The following is a 13125-nucleotide window of genomic DNA, read 5'->3' on the forward strand; positions in this document are numbered from 1 at the left end:
TTTTTTTTTTTTTTTTTTTTTTAAATAAATGGTGGAACACAAAGGGACGGAGATTGCACGTGCCCACATACCCATGGACAACACAGGGATGCTGCCACTGCGCAGGCACGGAACATCCGTGATGGTGACTCCTGATCCGCAACCGGTTAGCCCTTTATCACTCAGGCAAAGCAAAACCTTGCTGCAGCAGTTTTTGCAAGTGGTCACTGGCAAATCCAGTGACTCTGGGGGCAGATGGGTTTGTAGAGAGTGTTGCAACTCCTAGCCCATGCCGGCTCCTCTCAGGCTCATCTGCCCATTTCTTTGTAGTAGCATCAGCTGTCTTGGTCTGCTCCCTTTTGTTTCTGCTTTAAAAGCAGAGACACCAGCCCAAACAAAGTTAACAGGCAAGGGCTGTAATTACGATTTCCCCTGTTCTTGGGGGTTGCCTCACCGAAGCTAATTAATAGCATCCCTGTGACTAATGCTTGGGCTGTGGGAACTGCTTGAAGAATGCGCTGAGAGCCAGAACTGCAGCAGCCACCCCTCAAATAGCTCATGGTGTGACAAGGCATCTCCAACCGGCTTAGGGGGACCTCCCACCTCCTTCCAGCAATCCTAGAGTGAGCTCTGCCAGAGCTGTGGCTCTCCCGGATGCAGAATGTGTTGTAGGAAGTCTCATCCCTGTTAGTGAGCACTGACAGCCTTTAGGAGGTTTTCTGGGGATGATGCACCTGCACCTTTCTGTTCAGCAACCTTTTCTTGTGCCTTTCTGTTTATATCCACACTCCCTTCCTTCCTAAGGACCTATCGAGGCTCAGCAGCAGCCCAACCTGGATAATGAGGCCAGGTAACGCAGGATCATTAAGGACTAAATATGAGTTCAACCCTGTGCAAATGTTTGGGGCCAAGGAGGCCTTGTGGCTCAGAAGCACAGTCCTGGGCATGGGTGGAGGGTTGGAGGGAGGCATGGATAAAAGCAGCATGATAATGGAGGAACGTCTGAATCCACAAGTGCTCCTAATACAGGAATGAGAAATAATCCGTTCATCTGCAGCTCTGCAGCTCAGCTCCATGTGATGACCTCAGATGCCTCTCTTGAGGCCAAGCAAAGTCCTCCAAGGACTGGCTTAAAGCCAATATTGAAGCCTAACCTTCAGGAAATTTAAAAATGTATCATTTCAAAGGAGTTCATGTGAAAACTGCTTAGCAAGGCAGCACAAAACTCCTCCAGCCATGCCTCATGCCCCTGTAAGCAGTCAGGAGCGGAGCCCTTTGGAGGAATGCAAGAACAGGGCAAGTGTGTGTTACAGTCTTTGCTGTGTTGTTTTTTATTTTATTTTTTTGCCACGAATTCTCGACTACAAAGCTTTGCAAAGAGCCTTCTCAACATCCTGAAGCAGAATGCCACAGCTTACCTGTTTGCTGGATAAAAGGAGTCTCTTCAGTGTGAGCATGCCCAGAAATTTCCCCTGCAAGCTCACTCATTAAGTACAGCCTTGCAGTTGAAGCAAAGGCAGGTGAGCACAAATGCTTTCTGACAAGTTAGGATGGTATTTTCACCAAAGATGACTTTTTTTCTGTGCTGTGCTTGCACGGTTGCACGGTTAAGTGCCTGTGACTTTTCCTCCAATCCTGAATTTCTGCAGGAGGAGCAAAACATTTGCCTGACTTGAGCAAGCAAAGACGAAAGAAGAGCTTTTTGTGCTTTTGTTCCTGCATTTGCTGAGGTGACAGACGTCAATTTTTGCATAAGTACTGCTGCAGCTGAACACACCGGGGGGAAGGGGGGAAGCTGGGACCAGGCTCATGCTGGATCAAGCAGAGCAGCGCTTGTGTTTTCTGGATACATCTAAGGTGTGATTTGGCTGTCCTGCCTGCTTGAATGCCTGAACTGCAGGGAACAACATCTGATGTGTGGAAGGTAAGAAAAGTAGGATGCCCTCCTTTAAACACAGAGGTATTGTGGGGATTGAGGATTCAGCTGTCTCTGGTTTTAGCTGCTGCATTAGGGACTCCACATTAGTTGCCCACTGCCCTCATATACTGCCCTATAAGTGTCAGGGACACTTATAGCAGGACTAGTTATCTGCGAAGAGTGACAGGGACATTTCTAGCAAGAGTAATTAGCTGGTCCTTCATTTCTGAGCACATCTGAGCCTCTGGCTTCTGGAGGGCCTGCCAGGTGAAAGCACATCTACCCCGTCTTACAAGAAAGGAGGGAAGCCTGAGCTCAGCAGCAATTTCTCGAACCACTGTCAGACCTTGGTGAATCCTCAAAGCCATGGGGATCCTTAGGAGGCAGAGCCCCATGATGCCTGTTCACCCATGCAGCTACCTCTGTAATGGTTGACTGGACCCAAAGGCCTGAACTGGCCCTAGGTTGACCAGATGGCCATAGAAGCCTGAGGTGCTGCTGGCAGCCCATGTCTCAAGAAAAGAGCCAGTGCTGGGGCTGCTGCTCATCTCTCCTGGCCCCAAATGGGAGGCCACCATGGAGGGATCTGCACAACTCCCTGAAAGGATGTTGTAGCAAGGTGGGTCTTGGCCTCTTCTTCCAGGTAGCAGCGATAGGATGATAGGTAATGGCCATAAGTTGTGCCAGGGGAGGTTCAGGGTGAATGTTAGGAAGAATTTCTTCTCAAGAGAGCAGCGATGCAGTGTTGGGGGTCACCAACCCTGGTGTTCCGGAACTGTGGAGAGGTGGCACTGAGGGACGTTGGCAGAGGGCATGGTGCAGACAGTACTGACAGTTGGACTTGGGGATCTTAGTGGTTTTTCCAAACTTTATGATTCTATGATTCTATGATCTCCTCTTAGAGGGAAGGATATCACATCCTTCCCCTTCTGGGAAGAAAATAATAGTTACTTGGAAGAAGATGCTGCGTTCCCACTTCACCAGGAACACATTTATAGGAAGGTGAGACATCTCCCTGCCCAAGGGCAAGGGGAAAGCAGTCCTGGGATGATGTGCATCTCTGCCCTGGCTCCAGCCCCCCTGCTTTGCACAAGCAGTGCCTGGAGGGGAATTCCCCTTTGCCCTTCCCTCACTTCCAGCTGAGTAAATAACTTCTTTGACAACTGCTTTTATGCTCACAAACATTCTGTGGACAGAGGTGGAAGACAGACCGAAACCATGCTGGTTTCATTTGCCCCAAGACATTTGGTGCAGCCAGGGGAAAATTAGAGGGAAAAATACCTCTGCTTTCAGCAGCATCCTAATGCCATTAGCAGTGTTCAGAGATCAATGTTGATCACAGGCTCTGGTCTCTTGGGCTTTCTCCCCAGTGAAGTAGGTGGCTGATGCCTGAAGGAGCCTGCAGCACATGGAGCCTTCCCAGGAGCAGCACCTGGGCTGGAGCTGCAGCCTGAGAAGAGGCCCATGGTGGCTCAGTTCCTAAAGGATGGGCCCCGTGGGTTGGAGCAGTTGAAGAGCTGAAGCCTGTGGAAAGGGCTAAGACCTAAGGTTCCATGGGCAGGAAAAATGGTTGTGAAGGGCTCTTTTGGAGCTGTCTGATCAGATATGATGGCAGTGATAGGCAGGACAGATAAGATGGTTCATGTTTGTCTGTAGAAACATGATCAACATGGTTGTTTTCCTCTCTCACTCCTGTCCCAATCAACACTGGGTTTCAACCTCCGTCCCTATCCAGTGTTGCATGCAGTTCTGCCTGGTAGAAGAGCCTGAGCTGCATATTATCCAACAATTTTTCTGCAACTCTCTCTCAGAAAGAAATGTGGATTAGCTTTGCTGACAGCAATAAGCAAGAGGCTTAGAAAAACTATCAATTTCCCAGCACCCATTCCAGGGCAGTAAATCTTGGAGCCTACCTAGCTGTACACATGGCAGAGAGAGCAAAAGCACAGTGCTGGTGGGGATTTAGGGCTCATGAATCACCCTGTGCTCTCCAATGGTGCCCCAGCATCTCACATTGTCTCCTTGTGTGATTTGCAACCACAAATTTCTGCTTAGCCCCCAGAAATATAAAAGTGCTTTATTTGCTCCTGTTTTCCATCCCTTTTCTTTTCTCCCTTAAAGGAGCGGCTTAGTCATTAGAGGGTAAAATCCTGTTCTGAGCTCATTTACCTGCATTTAACTGTTGTACATTTTACAACTACTTCAGCCAACTGTAGCCTGGTTTAGAGATAAAATGCACCAGGGTCATGAAGGAGGTCATGGAATCATAGAAACACAGAATGCCTCAAGCTGGAAGGGACCTTAAATATCATAAAGTTACAACCCCCATGCCACAGGCAGCATTGCCCCCCACAGATCAGGCTGCCCAGGATCCCATCCAACCTGGCCTTGAACACCTCCAGAAATGGGGCACCCACAGCCTCTCTGGGCAGCCTATTCCTCACTGCCCTCTGAGTAAAATATTTCTTCCTAACATTAACCTAAATGACATTATTTGCCCTTCCTTTGTCCACCAATGCCATCCATTATAGAAGGTCACCAGACTGGGCAAGCACAATCTGCCTTGATGAAGCCACGCTGGCTGTCTCGGATGACCTCCACATCTCATTATGTGCCCTAACATCTCTTCCAGGAGGATCCACTCTGTGATCTTCCCAGGCCCAGAGGTGAGGCTCACAGGCCTGCAGTTCCTTGGGACTTCCTTTCTCCCCTTCTTGAACATGGCGTTTCCATTTTTCCAGTCACTGAGGTCTTTGCCTGACAGCCATAATTTTTCAGATGTGATGGAAGGCAGCTTGGCAACCACATCAGCCAGTTCCTTCAGGACTGTGAGATGGATCTCATCTGACCCCGTAGACTTGTACACTTTCAGCCTCATGAGATGCTCTCGGACTTGCTCCACACTTACACTGGTAGGGATTTTGTTCCCCTGACCTCCACTTAGAATTTCAGGGGCACCAGAGGCGTGAGAATCCTGCCTGATTGTGAAGACCAAGGAAAAGAACTCGTTAAGCACCTCAGTTTGAGGGGGCAAGGGGAGCAGGAGCCACGTATTCCCTTTTCAAGCCTGGTGATGGGAAGAGAACAGGGCTTGCACTGTGGGCATCCTTGTCCTGAACAGCACATTTCCCCAGCCAGCACATCTGTAAGCTGGGCTGGGGAAAGAATCTGAGCTAAAAGCTGCCCTCTTATGGCCTTTTATAGTCACTAAACTGAGTTCCTCTAGCTGGTTGGAGAAGCGGGCAAAGAGCTGGGTGTATCTTAGAGCAGCCTGGACAACCAGCACATCATCATTCTGATGCCATGCCCTTGCAGATGTTTTGGGGTCCCTGCCACAGCTCTCTTGTGCTCGTGTGAAAACCCTCCAGTTTTCCTGGCAGAGAGCAAAGCTTATAGCAAGTGTGCTGGCTTTGCAGTACATGCATGACTGGAGCAGCTCCTACACCCATGCAAGTGATGGGGAGGAGACCTGCAGTCAGAGGAGATGTGGTGGCACAAGGAAGCATCTTCCCCAGATGGAGATTGCCAACACATCTCCAGAACAGCTGCTGCCAGAATGTGGCATTTGTTATCTTTTTCTTTCAGAGAGGGTCCTCTAAAATACATGAGCTTTTACCTCTTCTCACACTGGATTACCTACCCCCAAAACTCCTTTGACTGCATCGTTTAGGATTTATTTTCCTAAGGAGGATGGCAGCCCCTGGGGCACATGCTTGGGTCAGGCCCCCCTGTGGTTACCAGCAAGGGAAGAACTTTAAAATCATTGCCTTCCCTGCATGAATTCTCCTTTAGGAATGGAATTCTCCTTTGATTGAGTGGGATACCTGCAAATGGCACGAGGTTTTCACAAACCCAAAGCCTTAAACTGCCTGGAAAATAAAAGCAACCTGAATTAGCCACCCGCAGAAGGTTCAGCTCTACTCAAGGACTGGGACAAGCTGTTTTCTAGTGCCACCTGGTTATGGCCCAGAGACAAACCTCACATTTGGATTTAGGGGGCCCAGGGGGCCTAGGGACCATCACTTGGCAATGTGTGTTTCCTCTGTTTCCATCCTGGTCCCTGTCCTTTACCATCAGACATCAGATTTTGAGTCTAAGCTGAGCACACATTCAGAAATGATGCATTTCCATGCTGCACCTATTTAGCGTGCAAATTGATTCCCAGATGCTTGCACTCAGGCTTTCAATCTGTAAAAACAGAAAGCTGGTACACAGAGTAGAAAAGCCAAGCAATGCAGGCTGACCAGCAGGGTGCTTGATTGCTGCTGGGCAAGTGGCAGCCTTCTGACATGGGGCAGGGTGTAAATCAGCAAGGATGTGAGCAGCGAAGAGCAGAGGACTTGCTATGGAGGGGATGTAAGCTAGGAGCAAGCAACTGCAAAAACCATCGTGTTAGGCTTTGTCAGCTCCTCCTTCACCCAGCAGACAGCATTTTCCTGCCAGCAGTGACTTCCATCTCTCACCCAACCCAAGCTGCGTTTTGCCTGTGGCATTTGCACATTTGTGCTGGTGCTGTCACATCCCCATCTATTTCCATCTCATCCTGGCTGCCCCCAGGCGCGATGAGCGGGCAGGGTGGGCTGCATGAAAAGCAGAGGAATGAGCTTTAATATTCTCCTTTTGTCTTTCCACGGTGCAGTCAGGAGGCTGCTTCTTGAGGCCGACTGCAGAGTTCATCCAGCCCAGACTTCTGAGAAGAGGAATAAATGAACCACCCAACCGTATCCCCTACAGATCCTTTCGAGTTTGAAAAGGAGTCTGAGCACAGCATCACGAAATGAGGGGGAGAAGGGACATTTGCATTTCAGTCACCTCTCAGCCTGACTCGTGAAGACTTTGGGCCAGCATTCGTGCAAAGAAACACCACCACAAACAAAAATCCGTTCCCTAAGCTGAGAACTCATCAGCCCGTGCTTGCCGCCAGTTCCACCTCGGCTCGGCTCTTGCTCTTGTGCTCTTGCATCGCTAGAGGGAAGCGTTTGCCTGCTGCATGGGCACGCTGCCGGCCCGGGTCGGTCCCTGCTGTCCCCGCACGGTGACAGCTCGCCCCGGCTCGCCGCTGCCTTGCAGGGAGGGAGCGGTTGGCCCTACGACTCCCGGTCACTGCTTATTTTTCCGGTGAGGACAGAAAACTGCCGCTAATAACTCCCGGCAAGAATAAACAGAAGTGACTGCTCTTTTCTAATCAAGTTTTACACGGGTGACAAAAGCCATTTTGCACAGCACTGCGCTGCATTGCTTGGCAGTGGGAGAAATCCCTGTCTGTATGGCAACAGCAAATGCACACGGAGGCGCTCACCTAAAGGCTCTGCTATGCCCGTTGCCTGATATACCGCTCCCGAAATTGGTGCCTGGGGCCATCACTCAGTAGAACAGTTTGGAAAGGCTTTTACTTGCTTGGTGAATATATTCCAGGCATTGAGACACACCATGGTGGCAGGAATGGATGATATGGCTCCCAAGCACTCTTGCTCTCCTAGCAGTTTTTTAGCTCCTGGAGTTTTCACTCCTCCCCCTGAGCCCAGCATCTACCACCTCCTTCCTCAAAGAGCTGCATCTTGAGGAGTCACCAGCACTGCTCCTTCTAGCTTCATCTGATTCCTACCTGGAAACATCCAGACTGAGCATAGGAGGCAACATCTTCCCCCTGTTGAAGGACCCAAAAGCTTGATCTTTCAAAAAGACACATCTACATTGCCCATAAGAAGGCAAGATGAGAGCCCAGATTTGCTTCTGTGAGGACAGGAGCTGCTGAGCCACTTCCAGCTGTCCCAAGAACAGGCTGCCCAGGGAGGTGATAGAGTCATCGTCCCTGGAGGTGTTCAGAGTCATGGAGATGTGGCACTGAGGGAGGTGGTCAGTGGGCACGGTGAGGATGGATTGCTGCTTGGACTGGGTGATAGTCAAGGTCTTTTCCAACCCTGAATGATTCTGTGATTTTCTCATTCTATGGTTCTACGATCAGACCTGGCTCATCTGGAAATGGGAGTGTTTCCTACATGGCTCCATGGGATATAAGAGGACTGGAACATGAAATCAGGGCTCCAGAGGCAACATCACACTGAGTCATTGCATGGGAGCTGTTGAGTCCCAGCCTGAACACCTGGGAAAATGACCAAGCCAGGCCTGGAAGCACAGGTGAAGGCAGTTCAGCTGTGCAATTGGAACTGATGGAGCCTGGCTGCACCTCTCTTAGACCCCATTTAAGGGCTGACTGCGATTGGAGGAGGTTCTTTGGTTGGAGATTCCTCTTCTGTGAGCCTAGATCACTGGTGACCGGTGAGTCCTCTTCTTTCTTTTGTAACATCTTCCCATTGTGCTGGAACCTCTGCTGCTACAGTCATCCTTTCTGATGTGCCTTTTGCACAAAGAACTTGTCAGCATCCCCTCTTTGCCCTGTTGCAGTTTTGAGTTGTACATGTGGGCAAGGACTGGGGCACCTTACCACAAGTGTAGGTGCCTAGCAGCAGCAACTGAGCTCCCAGCACAGTGCTGGGCTGGGAGGTGCCAACTTTTGCAGCTTTATTGTGATTCTTAGAGTGTTACAATCTACAGGCCAGCTTGTACAGTCCTGGGGGTTAGCAGGCTTTTGTCCAGTCTACTTTTATCCTATGCTCCTTAGCCATAGGAGCCTTTTGCTTTAAGGTGCAGCTTGCAACCTTATGGGGCGTGAGAATATACTGCTGTGCCCACTGCAGCCTGTGGAAGTATTTTCCCCTTCAGAAAGAACGCAGTGTCCATGCAGCTTTAAAAATAAGTCTGCCCTAGGAGTTTGCTTGTCAAAAAAGAGAAATGTCCCAGCTTGTGTCGGAGGGACAAATGGAAGCAGGTTGACCTCCCTTGTTAGCATCGCTTAAACTGGAGAAAAGAAGCTCAGAGAAGCAGCCCAGTGATTTGTTCTGCTATGAAAATGACCCTGTCATCACGGACCACTGTTTATACCAGCAGCAGGGCTGGCACTGAGCCTAGTCTGGGAGGAAAAATAATGAGTGCTCCCCTTCTCGTTCTGCTGCTCTACAGAATCACAGCATGGCTTGGGTTGGAAAGGACCTTAAAGGTCACTCAGTCCCAGCCTGCAGTGGGGCTTTGGCCATGGGTGTCCACCTCAGAACTGCGGGAGACTGGGATCAGAGGCTGAGCCTGTCTGTGGGCTGTGGTGTGATATTACCTACTTATAAATAAATATCCCCACTGACAGACCATCACACAGCCCCAGCTCTTCCAGGACCCAGGCTGCCGCTTAGGAAATGATGGTGTTTTGGTGTTACCTTTTGCTTTTCTAAGTTTGCCTTCTCCTTTGTCCTAGGCAAAAGGAAGGAGATGTTTCAAGCTTTTGTGAAAAACACAAAAGCAGTGGGGTTTTTTTTGTTGCTTCTTAAGCAAGATGGAAACACATTGTCCTTTCTCCAACCCTCTCTCATTACCTTCACTGTTAATTCCCATTACTCTTGGCCCAGCTTTCAGATCTTTGACAAATTCTCTCTGTTAGTTCCCAAGTGCAAAACTTCAGCTGTGATTTTTCAGTAGAGGTCATCAGTGACACCAAAACTGGTTAGTAATTTTCTTGTGAACTTTCTCAGAGCCAGCTGTGACTCAGCTGCTACAAATCAGGAAATAACAGGGAATGGCATGAATGCCTGTGGGGAAATACCCCCCTAAAATATATTTCTCTTTAAAAATGCTTTTACTGCAACCTGCTTGCTCATGTGAATAACTTTTGGCCAAGGTCTGCCACACAGCCAGGTCTCAAACAGCTCTCTTGTTTTGAAAGAGTTAAGAAGCATCACCACGTCATCAGTCATGGATGAGCTCTGTAGAGCCACAGAGATTTCCAAAGGCTCCATTTTCACTTGTCTTCACAGCAGCTTGGGACCTCTGTGCTTGGGGCCACTCACACTTCTAGCGTGATCCCAAGGGGGATTTTGAAAGAGGCAGGAACTGCATTGCAGGGAGTAGAGAGGGAAGCTGGGGCATAGTGTTCTGTGAAGGTGGCAGAAAATGAGGCAAGTTCCATTCCATAGTGGCTTAAAATCATCATCCAGAGAGGCCTAGACCATCTTGAGCAGTGAACCTCATTAGGTTCAACAAATCCAAGTGCAAGGTCTTGCACCTGGGTCATGGCATCAGTGCAAGCTGGGGGGTGTAAGGATGGAGCACAGCCCTGTCAAAATGGACCTGGGAATGCTTGTGGATGGCAGCTGGATATGAGTCAGGGCTGTGCCCTCACAGCACAAAGCCAGCCGTACCCTGGGCTGCATGAAAAGCAGTGCAGCCAGCAGGGCGAGCCCCTCTGTGCTGTGAGACCTCACCTGGAGCACTGCATCCAGATGGGGAGTCCTCAGTACAGGAGAGATGTGCATCTGTTAGAGCATGTCCAGGGAAGGGCCACAGAAATGCTCCAAGGGATGGAACACTTTGCCTAAGAGCACAAGCTGAGAGAGCTGGGGCTGTTCAGCATGGAGAAGAGAAGGCTGAGGGGAGACCTGGGAGTGGTCTTTGAGTATCTAAAGGGGAGCTACAGGAAAGAAGGAGACTTACCCAAGCATCTGTGCAGAACAGTGAAGTCCTATTTGCCTTGCAAAGACCCTCTGCCCTCCTTGGCCAGTCCCATGCACCCATCCAAAGTGGTGCCAGCAGCTGTTTCCCATGGAAATAAAGGTTATGCTTCCATCTGCCAGCTGACTGCTCAGGAACCTTCTGCTTCTTCTGTCCCATGTTGGAGCTGTAGCTAGGCCATCTACCAGCATGATCTCATTGCCACTGGTGAGCATTAGTGACCTGTGAAATATGTGGATACGAGGATGCATTTGCAGGAGGGCACACGCTCAGCCAGCTGCTTTGGAGGCTGCATTCTTGGCTGTGCCCTTGTGTGCTGCCAGCACCAATTCACAGCTCCTTCCATAAGCAGGGAAAGTGAAACATAAAATGAATGTACCTGTGGGGAAGAAGAGGTGGTGATTTGAGGATTTGAGGGGAGTAACTGAGAGCATTGAAATAGACCGCATGTAACAAGGGAAAGATAAGGAATTGGTTTGCAATAATTGTTCTGTATAGGTACAGATGTTGAAACTGCAAGGCAGCTTCTAGGGTAGAGAAACTGCAATAGGTTCTTTTGGTTTTTAGGCATACATTAATCTGTGAGGGTAATGGAAGTTGGCCTGGAAGATATATGGCATCTTTCTAGCCTTACTGTCAAAAAGATTATTTAAATTGCAGGTTCCCATTCACTGTTTTCCTTTACGTTTTGACTTAAATCTATCTATTTTGTTCTCATTTCTCATTCGTTTGCTTTTTAAATTCTTTTTCCCCAAATATATCAACGGTTCCCATGCTCCAATTCTGTGATTCTTATTGCTGGTGAGGAGGAAAGGCCTGAGCTATATGAATGCAATTATACCAGTGTGGAGTTGATTGTATATTCATGCTGACTTTAACTTGCTGTGTTCAGCAGCTGGGTGTTGGGATGGAGCCTTTTGTAACTATAGGTCAGGAGCTCAGAGTCTGTAAGTGCACCGTTCTCGTGTGGCATAATAAGATTCAACAGGGCATCAAGGTGTACAAGCCCAGCCCTCACTGCCAAAATCAGGTCATCTACTGATAGTCTGTATATATTTCTGTGCATATATTTCAAAGACACCTCTGATTTATTTCTTGCTGTATCTGGAAGAAAGCTGAGATCCAGCACTCATTTGTTGTACTGAGCCATTTGAAGATGGGTTTCCCAAGTCCTTCTCTTCTCCATCTTTTTCTCCCTGCTCATGACTTTAACCCTTGGGCAGCTTCTGGCTCGTTTGGCTGATGGAGAGCTGGGCTATCTCTGATGCCTTTAATTGATCTGAGCTTTGGGAAAGCTGGTGGCTGTGAGGAGGGGGAGTCTCTGGGACAGTCTTCCTGCAGAGCAGATGAGGAGAAGTGCAGTGCAGTTAAATGAGCTATATTCCTCTTGTGTACCACATTTAGAGAGAGTAAGGAGGACTATATGTCTGCATCCAAATGCTTCCCAGACAGGCAAGTGTGGCCTTCTTACAGCCATCACATTTCTCCCATGAGGCTGAGAAGTGAAACCTCCATTTGGTGCTGTCTGTGTTAATTAGGAATCTTCCAAGCCTGAGCCTTCCTCAATAATTAAAGGAGGAGAAAGGCAAAAAAAAAAAAAAAAAAAAAGGACAAAAGACCTATTTTATTAATGGAGTGAGTTCCATGCCAATATAAATCACATCAGAGATGAAGCTGCACAATGGGATGAGTCTGGATGAAATAAGTTTCCACAGGCTTATTTTTCTGTCGCTCTTTCTCTCCCTGATGTGATTTTTGCCACCACGTTTCTGCCACTCCTCAGAGCTCCCACGGTGTGCTGGGCTCCCAGCACAAGGCAGCTTGAGGCACGCTTTGTCCCAGCACAGTTTAATATCTGAACGCTTGATGGTGCAATCTCATAACATTCTTTATACTGTATTGTTTCTTTTTTTTTTTCTTCTGTTTTCTAGGAGTGGAATTATATAAGCCTGATGGTAGTTGCACCTCCTGCTGTAAAATGGGCTGTAAAATGAGTTGTTATGTAAAGAGGGGAAAACAATGATTCACCTGCCTTTTTTTCTTATTAATAATGAGCATTTTGCACTATGAAGCATTTTGCGGTGATGAGACACACCCATCACAGAACAAGCACATCCCAGTGTATCTTCACGTTTCCTGGAAACACAGGAGATGCATTAAAGCTGAGTGCAGTGTTCAGTGGGGAAGAGATCACCTGTGACCCTCCAGCAGCCTCTCAGGACTGTGTGTCCTCACTGTGCACACCAGCACAGGGTGCAGCTCTGTATTTGGGATGTTGCTCTCCATCACTGCAGGGTCTTGTTGGTGGCAAGTAGCATGGGGAGAACTTGCTGTGTAGGGTCAGGTCAGGCTGGTCTAGGCCAGAATGTCCCACTGCAGTGTGACAGTCTGTTAAGGATTTGGTGTTGCAGGTAGGGTCTGGAGCCTTGTGCACCATAGCTGCTGTGAGTTTGTTCACCACAAATTTACCTAGCTTGCTACTGAACCCAGGACTTTGTCAACATCTGTACTTTCCTGTACTCCAGACTGGAATTGCTCTGCTGGCTGTGCAGTTAGAAGGAGTGACCCATCACTCCTATTCACTGCTCTCTGCCAGCATTAATGCTGGTGCCTTAATGGTGTCTCTCTCTTTGGCCTTTTCATACTTCTTGCAAAACCCATCCCTGTACTGC

The sequence above is a fragment of the Lagopus leucura genome, unplaced genomic scaffold (assembly GCF_019238085.1).
Source record: "Lagopus leucura isolate 7727_CA_CO unplaced genomic scaffold, USGS_WTPT01 Super-Scaffold_100012, whole genome shotgun sequence".
In the NCBI taxonomy this organism is placed as follows: Eukaryota; Metazoa; Chordata; class Aves; order Galliformes; family Phasianidae; genus Lagopus; species Lagopus leucura.